The sequence below is a fragment of the Lepisosteus oculatus genome, chromosome 9 (assembly GCF_040954835.1).
Source record: "Lepisosteus oculatus isolate fLepOcu1 chromosome 9, fLepOcu1.hap2, whole genome shotgun sequence".
NCBI lineage: Eukaryota > Metazoa > Chordata > Actinopteri > Semionotiformes > Lepisosteidae > Lepisosteus > Lepisosteus oculatus.
Genome location: NC_090704.1, coordinates 33,029,038 through 33,042,208, shown reverse-complemented (window position 1 = coordinate 33,042,208; position 13,171 = coordinate 33,029,038).

Sequence of the window (13,171 nt, the reverse complement as noted above, 5' to 3'; positions counted from 1 at the left end):
AGATTTGGACAAATGAAATGCCTGTTGTGCTGCACTCTGCTGTCTTGAGTTATTATGACATGAAATTGAGAAAATGAGTTTTTAACAGGGATTATGAATGCCAACGTCATGCTTATTAGAGGAAAAGTAAGATAAGAGATTGAGGGGGGAGAGCGAGCGAGCGAGCTCTGGTGAAATACATCTCTAGAATAATGTTGAGCACATCCTTGCCACAGAATACACTTTCCATGAGCTTCTCTCATCTCCGCAGATGGTGAATCAAACTGTTTTTCTACTGCACTGTAAAAAGTAAGTTATTGGCACTTATGAATTAATTTAGACAGAAATAAAGTCTAATACTTGAAGTGTATCATAAGGAGTGGATTATAACAAATAATTAATTTGCAGTATGTTCTAAATATGAGTTGAATCTCTGATTGAAAAGCCGCATTTTAATCATGGTGATGATAATAATGAAGAAGGAATAGGATCTTTGACATTAGGTACTATCTGTAAGAAAAGTGTCAACTGCACTTTGAATACAGGTGTTATTGCTTGCCTGTAAACTCCTCCAGTGCTGCTTCCTTTGAGAAAGCCAGTCACAAAATGTTTTGTATGTATATACAAACTTTTTATATATATATTCATTCACCCTGAAATATAGCTCTCCCACCTGAGTGACACATGGCATTCATTGTGCTCCAACAACCTCACTACATAGCAGATCAGCTGTGAAAACTTCTCCTTTCTCATCAGAGTTGCTTCACTAGTGGAATAAAGAGGGAGCTTAAGGGAAGCCCAGAGACACCTGATTTAACACTGCTACTCTTTTTAAACTGTGCCCTGGAACCTTTACTGCCAAGTAATTAGGACTTCGGATCAACATCTGAAGAAATGTTGAAGAAAGGCACCTCTCACAACATTGTGTCCCAGGTCACCATTCTGGGGCACTAGTCTGTAAATTGTGGTCCAGAGAAAAGAGCACCATTTGCTGATCCAACAGCAACCCGATTTGTTTCAGAGATCTCCCATTCCTTTGCATAGAGAAAATTAACCTCCATCCAAACTGTGGCAAATAGGATTTTTCTTTTGTTTCCTCATTTATGGACATATTGTAGAATGTAACCCTTCCAATTCAGACATGCATAATAGGCCTTGGATAGATCAATAGTGTGGTAATAAATTGAGATAATAACATGTGGTCCCTCCTCATTCCCAATGTGTTTCCTGTTAGAAAGATGCAGTAGTATCAAGGAATATACTGTAGGACTGTTTAAACTATTGCCTGTAGGGGGTGTGCATGTTCAATGGTGGTTGGTGGGGGGAAAACCATACTGTGGCTGAAACTGATCTAATTTCTGGGTTGTCAAATGACATGATTTGCTCTACTGGGCAGCAGCAGCAGAGACAATATACGAGCAGCCAAGCGTGAAGAAAGAAGATTCTCGTTCTCTCTAATCTCTGCTCTCAACAGAGCTGAGAAATGTTACAAGATGGAGTCCAGAGAACCCCAGAAGAAACATGGGGCTGGTCGTAGCCTCTTGCCCATCTTCCGCAGGCAGGAATCTGCTGAAGTGTCTGTCAACTCCTCCCTGTACTGCTGTCCACGATCTCCTAATACATCGTTCTGCATATTTTCTAGAATTCAGAGTCACTTTCCACAGTTTCTACGAAATTCAGTCTTTATATTTCCCAAACCGGACCAGGTTTGATAGAACAGATTGTACGGTTATTGAAAGAGATCTTACCAAACACAAATTGTTTGACAAATAGACAAATGATAGACAATTGAGGCAATAATCATTCAATTTAAAAGTAGAAACCAAATAGAAACTACAGGAGTCTTCTTGGGACCAAAGATGGGTAAAGTACATCGCAGGGCAAACACAGACACAAGCACATACACACCCAACTTTCCCTGAAGCCAATTAACCTACCAGTAGGTCTTTGAACTGTGGGAAGAAACTGGAGCACCCAGAGGAAACCTTCATGAACATGGGAAAAACATACATATTTCATGGAGATACCAGCCTAAGTACAGCCTTGAACCCAGGGCCCCTGCGCTGTAAGGAAACTATGCTAACCACTGTGCTACCCTTATTGAGATCAAGACATTTTTTTTTTACCAGGAAGAGGTGGACAGGACTTATTTTTCAGGCTGTTTTCAGTTTTTTTAAAACCTGAAATAACTTACAAATAACTTACCAGTTAAATAAGTGCTGCGGATTCATGACTACCATGATGGTTGTTGGCATGGGAGAGCTGGCTGTCACAATTTGGCAGGCAAAATAATTGAACCGTCGGGCACGCATGTATGCAAAACGAGCGTGATGGCAGCTGCAAGCATAAAATAGCGCAGCACAACCCGGCAATATAAAACAAGCCCGGAACAGCTTGTTTCCCCTCTCCCCTTTAATATTGCAGAAAAACAAGCAAGATGAGTCACCTCCCCTCTCTTAGCATGAAGCATGGCTTCAGCCAGAGCATTTGCCAGACAGGTCTGATTTTAATCACCATGTCCTTGACAGAAAGGAGGATGCACGTTGGCTGCTGAGCACCGTTAAACAGCTGTGACAAATCTCTTCTGCTTTAAAAGAAGGGGATCCATGATTTCAAATATTCAGTCATTAGTAATGCTTTTTTCACAGATTAGTTCCTTTAGTCCCAAGCAGTTGATATAATACCGTACTTGTAATGTGTGTTTTTGGAAACTGCAGCGTCAATGTCACCTCTTAGCACAGAGCTGCAGTTAAGCAGTACATACAGTAAACAGTCAGGTACAGAACTGGTGGCCACATTCAGGTGATGGAGTCTGTTTTCTCATGTTCATGTCGAGAACATTCCCCATGGTGCCATTTGTATGTGTGAAATTTGAATGATCTACTGTGCACACTACTCAGAACACATCTGAAGTAATATACTGTAGACCAATTTACAATTGACTTCATAAGCACCTTGTTTTCTTGATATACAGTATATATGCGTTACAGGCCACATCTGGTTGTCTATTTTATTTTGCTTGGGCATTTCTGGTTTCAAGGACTTCTGTGTAAATCCCAAAATTGTCTTTTGTCACAAAATTTACTTTTTCAGTGCTTGCCCATATCCAGTAAAACAATGAAGCAGTAACCTTTACCCTAAGCCTAACCTGAATCTTGGAAAATGTGGCAACTATAGTCTTTGCCCAGAACTCTTGGAGAAGTTGGATTGGAAACTAAACTCTCCAGACTATTGTTTTTTTAACGTTTGATATAGTGCCCCCCCAAAAAAAAATATTGGGACCATGAAGTTTTAACTGGGATTTTTACAATGATCTCTAATAATAATTGTTTCTAATTTAAAATATGATTGGGTAGCTCCTATTTAATAAAGTATTCAGTTCCTAGGTCAGTTAAACTTATTGGTAAAATTGAAATTCATTTTTTTAGGAAAAAAGTGGAACTGTCAGGGGTTTCCTTTTGTTCAGTTCTTGGTTGTTGGGCAATTATGCTCATTTAAGAGATGTGAAAATGCTATCTCACTTTGACTTCAGTGTTTGAAGTCCAAGGCCAAAAGTAAAAAAGAAAATCAAAGAACTTTCTATGAAAGAACAACTTCTGAAGCAGTTTTAAAGCTGAAAGAAAAATTGTATCCCCAACATGGCACAGATATAGGGCGTACCAAACTCAACAGATACTCAAGAAGAGAGTATCTTTTAATAATTCATCTTGATAATACTGAATGCTAGGCTACTGAATATTGGTAGATTTTTTTTTGTTTAAAGAATAATTACAATGTAAAATTTGTGTGTATTATCTGTAAAATGAGGTAAGATTTATCTACTGTTAGGACTTGGTGTGGACTGGATGAAGGTCAGATATGTCTTAAATGTGTAAAACTATAGATTCATAAGGGGGTGTACTTTATTTTTCACATCACTGTATACTGACAAAAAAGATATCACAGGTACACTTTCCAGTCCACCAAGATCAGGTCATCAAAGAAAACATCTGCAGCTGAAAAATAAATTGACAGAGCTGTCAAGAAAAAAAGCTTAAATAACTGTCAGCGAATCCACCAACAACCTCCAATATCCAAGGGGGTTAAGGTATCAAAATCCACAGTTCACAGAAGACCAAGACAGCAGACTCACAAAGACTACAACACAAAATGTTAACCCCTCATCAGTGCCAAGAACAGAAAAGTCAGAAAATAATTATTTTGGAAGTACAACGATGAGTCAGGTTAGTTTTGGAAATGTTTTCTTATAGATGACACCAAAATGATAGAAAGTTTAAAGAGTGGGGTAAGAAAGCAGCTGCATTTTGGTCCGAAGAATACCAGCTCATCTGTGTGGCATGATGGAGATAATGGTCTGGTCATGTTTGCCCACCTCTGAAACTGATTCCCTTGTCTTATCGATGATGTAACTAATGTTGACATCACCAGAATTAATTCTGAAGTCTACAGATACATTTTGCCTGTTTAAGTAGAAGAAAACGCTTCTATACATATTGGCAGTGCTTCACCATGCACCAAGACGATGACAATGAAAAGTGTAAATTTTAAGACCAGTCAAGTCAATCTCCAGAGTTATATCCAATCAAGTAATCATTTTGTGTGGTGAAGAAAAACTGAAGTCCAAACACCTCAAGCATAGGCATGAACTCAAAATGGCTGCAGAACTCAAAATGGTCTTTGTCCCAGTACTTTGGGAGGTCAGTATATATACAGTATATAATGTACACATATGCAGTACATGTACTGAAAGGGATTAAAAACTCAACAAATGAGTTTTGATATATGTATGACAGAAATAGAACTGATTTTCAAAGTTGATTTGGTTGAAATTTGTTCACAATGGAATCCCACCTTCAGTTTGCACTGAAAAGTGTCTTATGTATGCTATTTTTTGTGGCTTTGCCTCTGTGCTTGCTGCTAGATTTTAGTATTCCTGACAAACAAACATAAGGGTATTTAATATTTGACTATTTTAAGAGCTTTTAATAGCTATTTTAATAGCTTTTATTTTACAGTCACATCAGAGTTGATAATAAAACAGGATTTCCAAGGGAATTAATGCATAAATGAAATGAGCAGCAATCAATAAATAAAGGAAAACGTTAATAATTATTCTTGACATGCAGTAGCTAGAAAGATATCAGAATTTGACTCACAAGGATTAGATTTTGAAAGCCATTTCTTCCTCCTTCGCTGATGGTCCATAATTTTAAATCTTAAGCATGATCTCTCCTTAAAACCATGGGAAGTGTAGATTAGAATAAAACAGAATTCAAACAATGGTCCATGACTCCCTTTAACACGAACAAACAGAATTTTGCTTGAAAATTACAGGGTATCTTGCATTTCAAGGAATCACAAACTTCTTGTGCACTTGGGAATATTAGACTCTTCCATAATATGGTTTTGGCAGTTTAATATGAAAAAGACCACTTGTGCCACACCAGTTTATAATAATATGCCTTTGAAGGGGGTAAATCCAGGCTATCAGAGAGATTAAAACCTTGATATGTAAGCTGCTTTACTGGTGAATGAAAAAGAGCAGGGCTGAAAAGAGAACCTAAGGAGAAACAAAACGCCAAATCTCCAGGAAATTAAACGCTTACAACTACTGTAAATGTTAGGAATATTAAGAACAAAATGAAAGTTAAAAGAATGCCAGAGATAACAGCTACTATATTATCTTATGTGATTATGATGTAACAAGAATAACAGAAATATGGCTGAAGGAGTGATGGTGATGAATATACAGTAGCAATAGCATATAGTGTTCTTGAGAGAGAGAGAAAATAGAAGAAGTGGAGGTGTAGCACTGTACAGCAAAAATAGCATAGATTAGATACAGGAACTTAATCTAGATGAATCAAGGATTTTAGAATCTGTATGTATCAGTTATGAATATTCCAAAGCATATTGTTAGGAGTGTGCTATGGGTCACAAAAGTATTCAGATCAATTGCAATTCAACACTGTATAATGAAACAAAGAATGTATGTAGAGGAAGAAGTGGAATCTCATGGGAGATTTTAATTCTGCTCACATAGATTGGATATCAGCCACTGAAACAGAAAAGCTAGTGATTTCTTACTTCATCAGATGACCTCAGATAATGCCAGCAGTGATCAAATCTTTTCAAACAGGAGCAAGAGTAAGGAAAGGTATGACTAGGATAATGTAAGCCTTCAAATTTATTTTAAAACTGTACAGGTACACAAAAAAAGATTAATAATTTCAGGTAAACAGATTATAAAGGAATGAGATGTTAAGAAAAGCATTTTGATAGAATATAGATATAGCACGAGCATCGAATGAATGGCAAGAATTTAAAGATATTCTGTTTGAAGCACACAACAGAATCACACCGCAAAAAAGTCAAATTAAAGTCTAGAAAGCAGTGGTCCATACACTTCACTAAATCAAGAAAAATCAAAGCAGAAAGAAAGCACTTATAAAATAATTAAAAATTAAAAGGATTCAGTTAAAGAAACAGTTTAATGAACTGCAACTACAGGTTAGAAAAATAACTTTTAGAATGTTAAAGAAAGACTTGTACAGAATAGAGTCCAGTTTTAAGAAGAAGCATTTTTTTCTGGCTTGTTGAAGATGGTGTTTTTGTGCATTTGGTCTACAGTGGCAGAATTCTGTTTCACAGCTCTGTAGGAATTATAACTCAGGAAGCTACCAATTGTAAATAGCTGACTGTAGTGTAACTGCTGTGCCTATTGGATAATTGTGTTATTTATTGTTAACATGTATTTGTGTGTCCTGTCAATGAGCATGATAGACTTCAGCAGAGCTGTGCTGGAGAACAGAAGTCCCCTGCCATGTAAGACTCGATTACTTCTTGCCTGTTATTTTGTAACAATTAACAAGAGTGATGGCAGGCTGCCTCTCCGGCGACCACCCCCCGTATCCAGAGCTCAGGGGGTAAATGTGGCAGTTAAATACTGTACATGTACAGCACTCTTGTGCCACAGCTAGAACTTTATTTCAAAACGCATCTGAGTGTGGGATGTCATAGAAGATCCTCAGCAAATAAATTTCCCTGGAACCTCCCTCCTGCTGGATTGCTGGCCATGTTCTTTGCTTGTAGCTGAAATTCAGTCATTTTGAAGCTGTTATTCTTCCTACAGCTAATGAATGAATACTGGATTTTGAAAGCTAAACAAATGTCTTCCACAAATGTAATGGATATACTGTATACCCATATTCTGAATTAAAGGAGTCAACATGATTGTTAGGGGTCTAGCAGTTTATTCATAATGGTACACCCCATCAACAGTATTTCTTCAAAACATTTATTATGCAGTTATACTGATTCATGAACTGCTGGGCACAAACACCATCATCTGTAGCTAGAGTTCACTGATTGGCTGCTAGTTACCATGACCACTCAGAAAGCCAGGTGTAGTGGCCAGAACACAGAATTGCCTCCTTATGGGAAACCCCAAGAACAGGAGAGCATACCAAGGTATCATAGGCAATTAGTAAAATAAGCATAGCAAGAAATAACTAGACTTGAGTTCGCTGCAGGTATGTAGCCCTTGGGATAGTGCACACTATTAAAAAGAGTCCACTATCAGTAGCCCGTATTTCCTAGAGAGACTAGAAAATGAATTATATATTACACTCTGCTGCTATGATGTATCTGATAAAACCTTTCCTCTCTTTTGAAAGACACAGCACAAGGAGAATTGAAAAGCCATTCAGAGAGACAAGTCAGTATCGGAACCTGGGCATGAACTGGGGAACTTTCTGATAACTAGTGGACACCTTTACATGCTTTACAATGGTCTTCAATTGGACCAATAGATGGTGCACTTTCCCCTGGGCTGCAAACCATAGCAAATTGCTTTCTCCTCTGGGCTAGGCTGTGCCCTCTTTTCACTTGACAGCTGTGTGGATATTAAACATCCAATCCAAATCAAGGTATTTGGGAAGAGCAGATGTTATTGTGTGTCCTGGTCTAACACTGGAGTCCTGGAGTTACACATCTGTGCTCACATGTTCTGCCCTGATCTCCCTTATTCTTTCAGGAGATTGTAAAGGATAATGGAACACAAGGACTTCACAGGCGCCAACTATGGAGTGATTTACAAAATCAAAGTTTAAATCAAAAGTGCCCACTAGTTTGACATAAAATAAGGCTGCAACGCAGAAATGGTCTCAGAAGAGATTCAGCAGCTGCCTGGGCTACAAGATGTTCAGGCAGAAATGTTGCAGAAGGCTGAAAAATCAGATTACCAAAATATTCAGGTATCTCAACGGCATCATGGGGCTTTGGGATTAACTACTCAAGGAAACTTTAAACAGCACATTTCGCAGCATACTAATTCAGCAGGAATTCTTAATCAGGGCATGTAAGGATGACTGAGTGATCAAAAAGCTTGAAATTGTCATCGAGTGAGTATGGTTTAACTATTGCACTTCATCAACTTGTGGATGATGGATGTGATTTGTGGAAGTGATTTTAGACGTTTTGGAGATAAAACTGCATCAAGTCAAGTGAGTTTTGTGCTTTCATACATACTGTATGTACATAAGACTAATATATACAACTCCTGTGATACTTTTCAGTGTTAAGGCTATTCAGATCTTGACCTTGTATGTTAATGAACAAAGTTTCAAAAGACTACATCAATCTATGGTGTTAGGATGAATATTCATGCTTTCCATGTTGTAAATTTAGATTAAAAAATAACAGGACTGAGAGACTCTAGAGCACATCTGTTGCTATGCAACAGCCCCCTGGAAAATCAATCAAGTTTGCAATTGCTTGACTTGCTGAATCTGTTAGGGATGGAAGCTCAAATATCCTAAGTAGCGGTAATGGGTGTTTTGCTGTCAGGGAAGATTAAGTAGGGAAACAGGATCATTTTCTTGACTTTTAATTGATGATTCAAGTCCCACAGGAAAATAAAGTGAGGAGGACATACTGTGCCAACAGGCAAGAGTCTGTTATGAGAGAAGAGCGAAGATCATTGTCCAAAAGCTACTTTACCCTGGTCTTGTCACGGATCCTAGCATTGTTCAGGAACAGATCAAAAGAAATCTGTAGCATCTACTTTGATTGTCAAGGCCTAACTGTTGTCCCCATCATGTTTTGTGGGAGCAAGCCTGGGCTAGGACACCATTACCTTCCATGTAAAAAGGTTGGATGCTCACTGTGATCAACAGAAAAGTACTGTAATTATGCAGAAGATATAAACCCTTGAATTTTGTAGGAGCTACGGTTCCTAAACAGTTTTGACATTTCTAATAGCATAATGTAAAAATTCAATAGGCGTTATCTGCTGCTCCCGCAGCCACGGTGAGGCATTATGACTAAGTCTCTCAGCAAGGAGACCTTCATCCTGTGAGAGAACAGACTATCGTTAGCCATTTAATAATATTAATGTGTGCACATTTAAGCAATGCTTCAAACCATCTGTGTAAATTGACATTGGCACAGCTGGAAAGCATTTGGAAATCAAAATTAAATTGATTTTTGCCCCCACTCACACGTTTACAGGTGATCACAGCAGATAAATGTCCGGCAGTAGCTTTCAGTCTGAATAGGTGTCTCACTGAGGCTGTTTTCAGTCATCCTCAATGTATGCAACAGTACAAAAGACGTCCACTCACAAATCGGAAACAGAGAAGATCACAAAACCAGATCCAAAGCTTAAAATTATCTACAAAACAGCCCTTTGTTATGTAATGTTTTAACAAATCTTGAGAACATTAGTTAATGGATTTGTGTGCCTTACGTCTATACCACAAACTGGGAAAACAGACTGAAGATAAACACTTTATTTAACAGTACAATAATAATTACTTAAAAAAAATAAAAAGCCATAAAATACAATGTGTAAAGTGATTCTCCAAGTGGTTTCAGTTATACACAGTTACAATATAAAAAGGGTTATGATTTTGCCCAGATGCTTTCACTTTCAGCATGTTCTCCTAGCATCTGTCAGTTTCTAACGAACAACACAGTGTTCTATAGAGTTCTCCTGCTTAAAGGAATGTGGAGGAGACTGAAAGAAAGAGTAAAAAAAAATATATATCCATTCAAAATGGAAATGTCACATAGAGGACAGAAATCAACAAGGACAGCTGGCAGAACATTAGGGCAGTGTGATCTTTGGGTTCCAATTTTCAGCGTTAGTAGCATTCCTACATGTCCCCATGATCCATGATTACCTAAGACATCGCATCCTGAAGGCTGATGGGCATACAAAGGCCATCGGCCAAGCAGGGGCTCAGTCGGTTCTTTTAATTGCAAACTGAAGGGTTGCTCTCTCGTTTGCCATGAAACATATCTAGGGCTTAGTGAGCAAAACCTTTTTTTTTTAACAAAACATCACACAATTACAGCGACTCCTGTATTCCATTGTTCTATTACAGCTTATGGATTGCCACTGAGCTGAAAGTCACCACAGCGCCGTCAATGAAAGGCAGTCCATGGTTTTAATACAATAATGGGATTCTTTAAATCTTCATATTCATTTTAGAGGACTTTGTTGCATTTCAATATGCAACATGAAGTCATTAAAACATGATTTAAAAGAAAAATAAAATAATTCAACCACTATTCTCAGTTATTTCTTAACGAATGTTAAAACACTCTGCAAACACCCAATCCAGATAAACAATTTGACCATCAGTCACTAGAAAGTGTGGAATAAATTAAGGAAGTTCTCAGGAACCAATTTACTCTCAGGTCACAAGTTGTCCATTCCATGCTTTCTTTAAAACAAAAATACAGAAGAAACAAAACACAGTATCTTAGGTCTGCAATTCTGGTATCATGAACATAAAAAGCTTGGTCACCTTTTGTATTATGCAGACATTGCCCTTGAGGCACTGCTAGAGAGGATGGCTAACAAGCAGGAATGAAATGCAGCTGAAAATGACAAATTCTGCTTGGCTAGAATTGTCAGGCTGAGCCATACTAAGAACTTGCAGACTGATGGTTATGCCATTCCATGTCCATTCCTCCTGTCCTCCCTGTTTAAATCAAAATAATCAGGAGGAAAAAAAATTAAACAATCCCTTTTATCCCACATTACTATCAATTCAGTTTGATTTGATGAAGAGCGTCAGTAGGGAGAATAAATACAAGCTCAATTCCCTTGATGAGAAGGTATTCATTTGAATTAGGGAATAACCATTTTGTTATCTAACAATTTAAAATCCAGAACAGTCAGGAGTTGACAATATTTTAAAGTCTAGTTCATCTTTAAACTGTCAGTTCAATTTCACTGAGAAACAGTTTTAATTTCTTATACAGGTTGATTGTGGGTTTTACTAAGATTTCATATTGCTCTGATAAACCAAACAAATATGAAACCAAAAATCTACTTAATTGAACTAGAACATCTTGAGCAACGTGTTGGCAAAAAAATATAGAAATGGGTTTACACAAATCAGTTCAACTCTTCTGGCAAAGCTGAGTAAGATCCTTAAAATTAGATTCTTCAAAATGTCTGCTTTTATTTCAAATCCCTCCATTTGACCACAAGATGAAAGAGGGACATGATCACAACAGAGAAGGTAGCAGAACTGACACCTTTGAGGTCAGAGCACTTCTTAAACTCAAATCTGAGAATATAAAAACCTGAATAAGTGCTCAACATCTTCAACATTTCAATACAAACATTGCACAACGATTATGCAAGTCAAAAGGACACTGAAAAAAATATATATACAGACAGGAAAAAAAGCTTATGAACGGCAAATTCTCAAGCTTTTTTTAAAGGGGAAAATTCCAGTGTGCAGTTAGAATAAAACTGCTTAGTTGAATCCTCTTATTGAAGAACATTCAGCAATATCTCAGAATAAAAAATAAATTGAGAAGTAAGTTACACAAGGTGCCAAAATTACCTTTGTACTATGGGGCTCAACCTTCAGATTCTCACAAGAAAAGACTGTTAAACACCTGGCAAGCCCTTGTAAGACCACATAAAAAGAGCGAGGAACTTGAGAGACAACTGGAACCGTTGGCTGTCAATTCTTTAGTGCTTCACTAAAAATATAAAACTACCCAACTTGTAATGACAAAAAGACAGCTACTGAATAAATTAAGACTTCCTAAACAAAACTGAACAGAAGCTACAGAATCATATCATCTTTACCTACTTCATGAATGCTCCAGTGACATATCCCTCACCAAGTGATTCATACATTTCATAAACAGAGGCCTGCTCATAAAAAATAAGCTGCAATCAATTGGAACTGTCATGGGCAGTTCATGCATTTTACCTCCTCCATATTTGGTGCTTAATGCTTAGTAATTCAACTGCATTGGCCGAGCTTCCTCATAATACCTGAAATCCTTTATAATCCAAACTGTTAATCAGTTTTTCACCCCTTTAAAATGTGTAGCACAAAAGCCAGTTAGTGATAATGGACTCCATTAATAATTAATTAGGAGGGCAACAGTGGGTTAATGTAGGTTTTTTTCACTGGTTTGAAGCAATGCAAAACTGAAACAATTAAAAGAGTTACAGATACAGATGAAAGGGGGTCTTGCTGCCCATCTATCGGTACCTGTATGTGCTGCTTTCTCAGATACAGCAGGAACAAATATTGACAACCACCATAACCCTATGCCTAGAGCTGGGAACAGCAACAGTCATGTTTCTTCATAAACGTTTTCCAAGAAGCCAAAGATGGTTTCCTGGTTTTGCACTGTACTGAGAAAGCAGTCTCATCTAGATTATAAGGGTCCTTAAATTGAAGTGCCTTCTACTTTTGAAGTCATCACACCTTTGTCCTGTCTCTCTTGACAGTTTAGTACATTCTGGATAAGGCATGATTCTATGAAAACTAGAAACTACCTTGACCTGCCAGCTACTTCTCAGATCTTGAGATGTAGCACACAAAGGTTCATTTTTCCCTAAACCAGATAAAAGTAGTATCTGTGAGGGGATGCTGAGCCCAAGCACCAGGTGGACTGAAAGGGATACGAAGCTGAAGATATTCCTGTTGTTTCCAATGAAGAAAACTACCCAGGCCCTAAAATAAATTATCTGAAATAACTTCCATTTGAACAACAAATGAAAAGAAATGACATAATACTAAAAATGGATACTTCCTTTCCAACACTTCAAATAAGACCAAACATAAATGTAAATCTGTTTGTGCCATCTTGTCCCAGAATGGATTCCGATATGTTGTATTGTGCAAATGTTATTCTATTTATAATG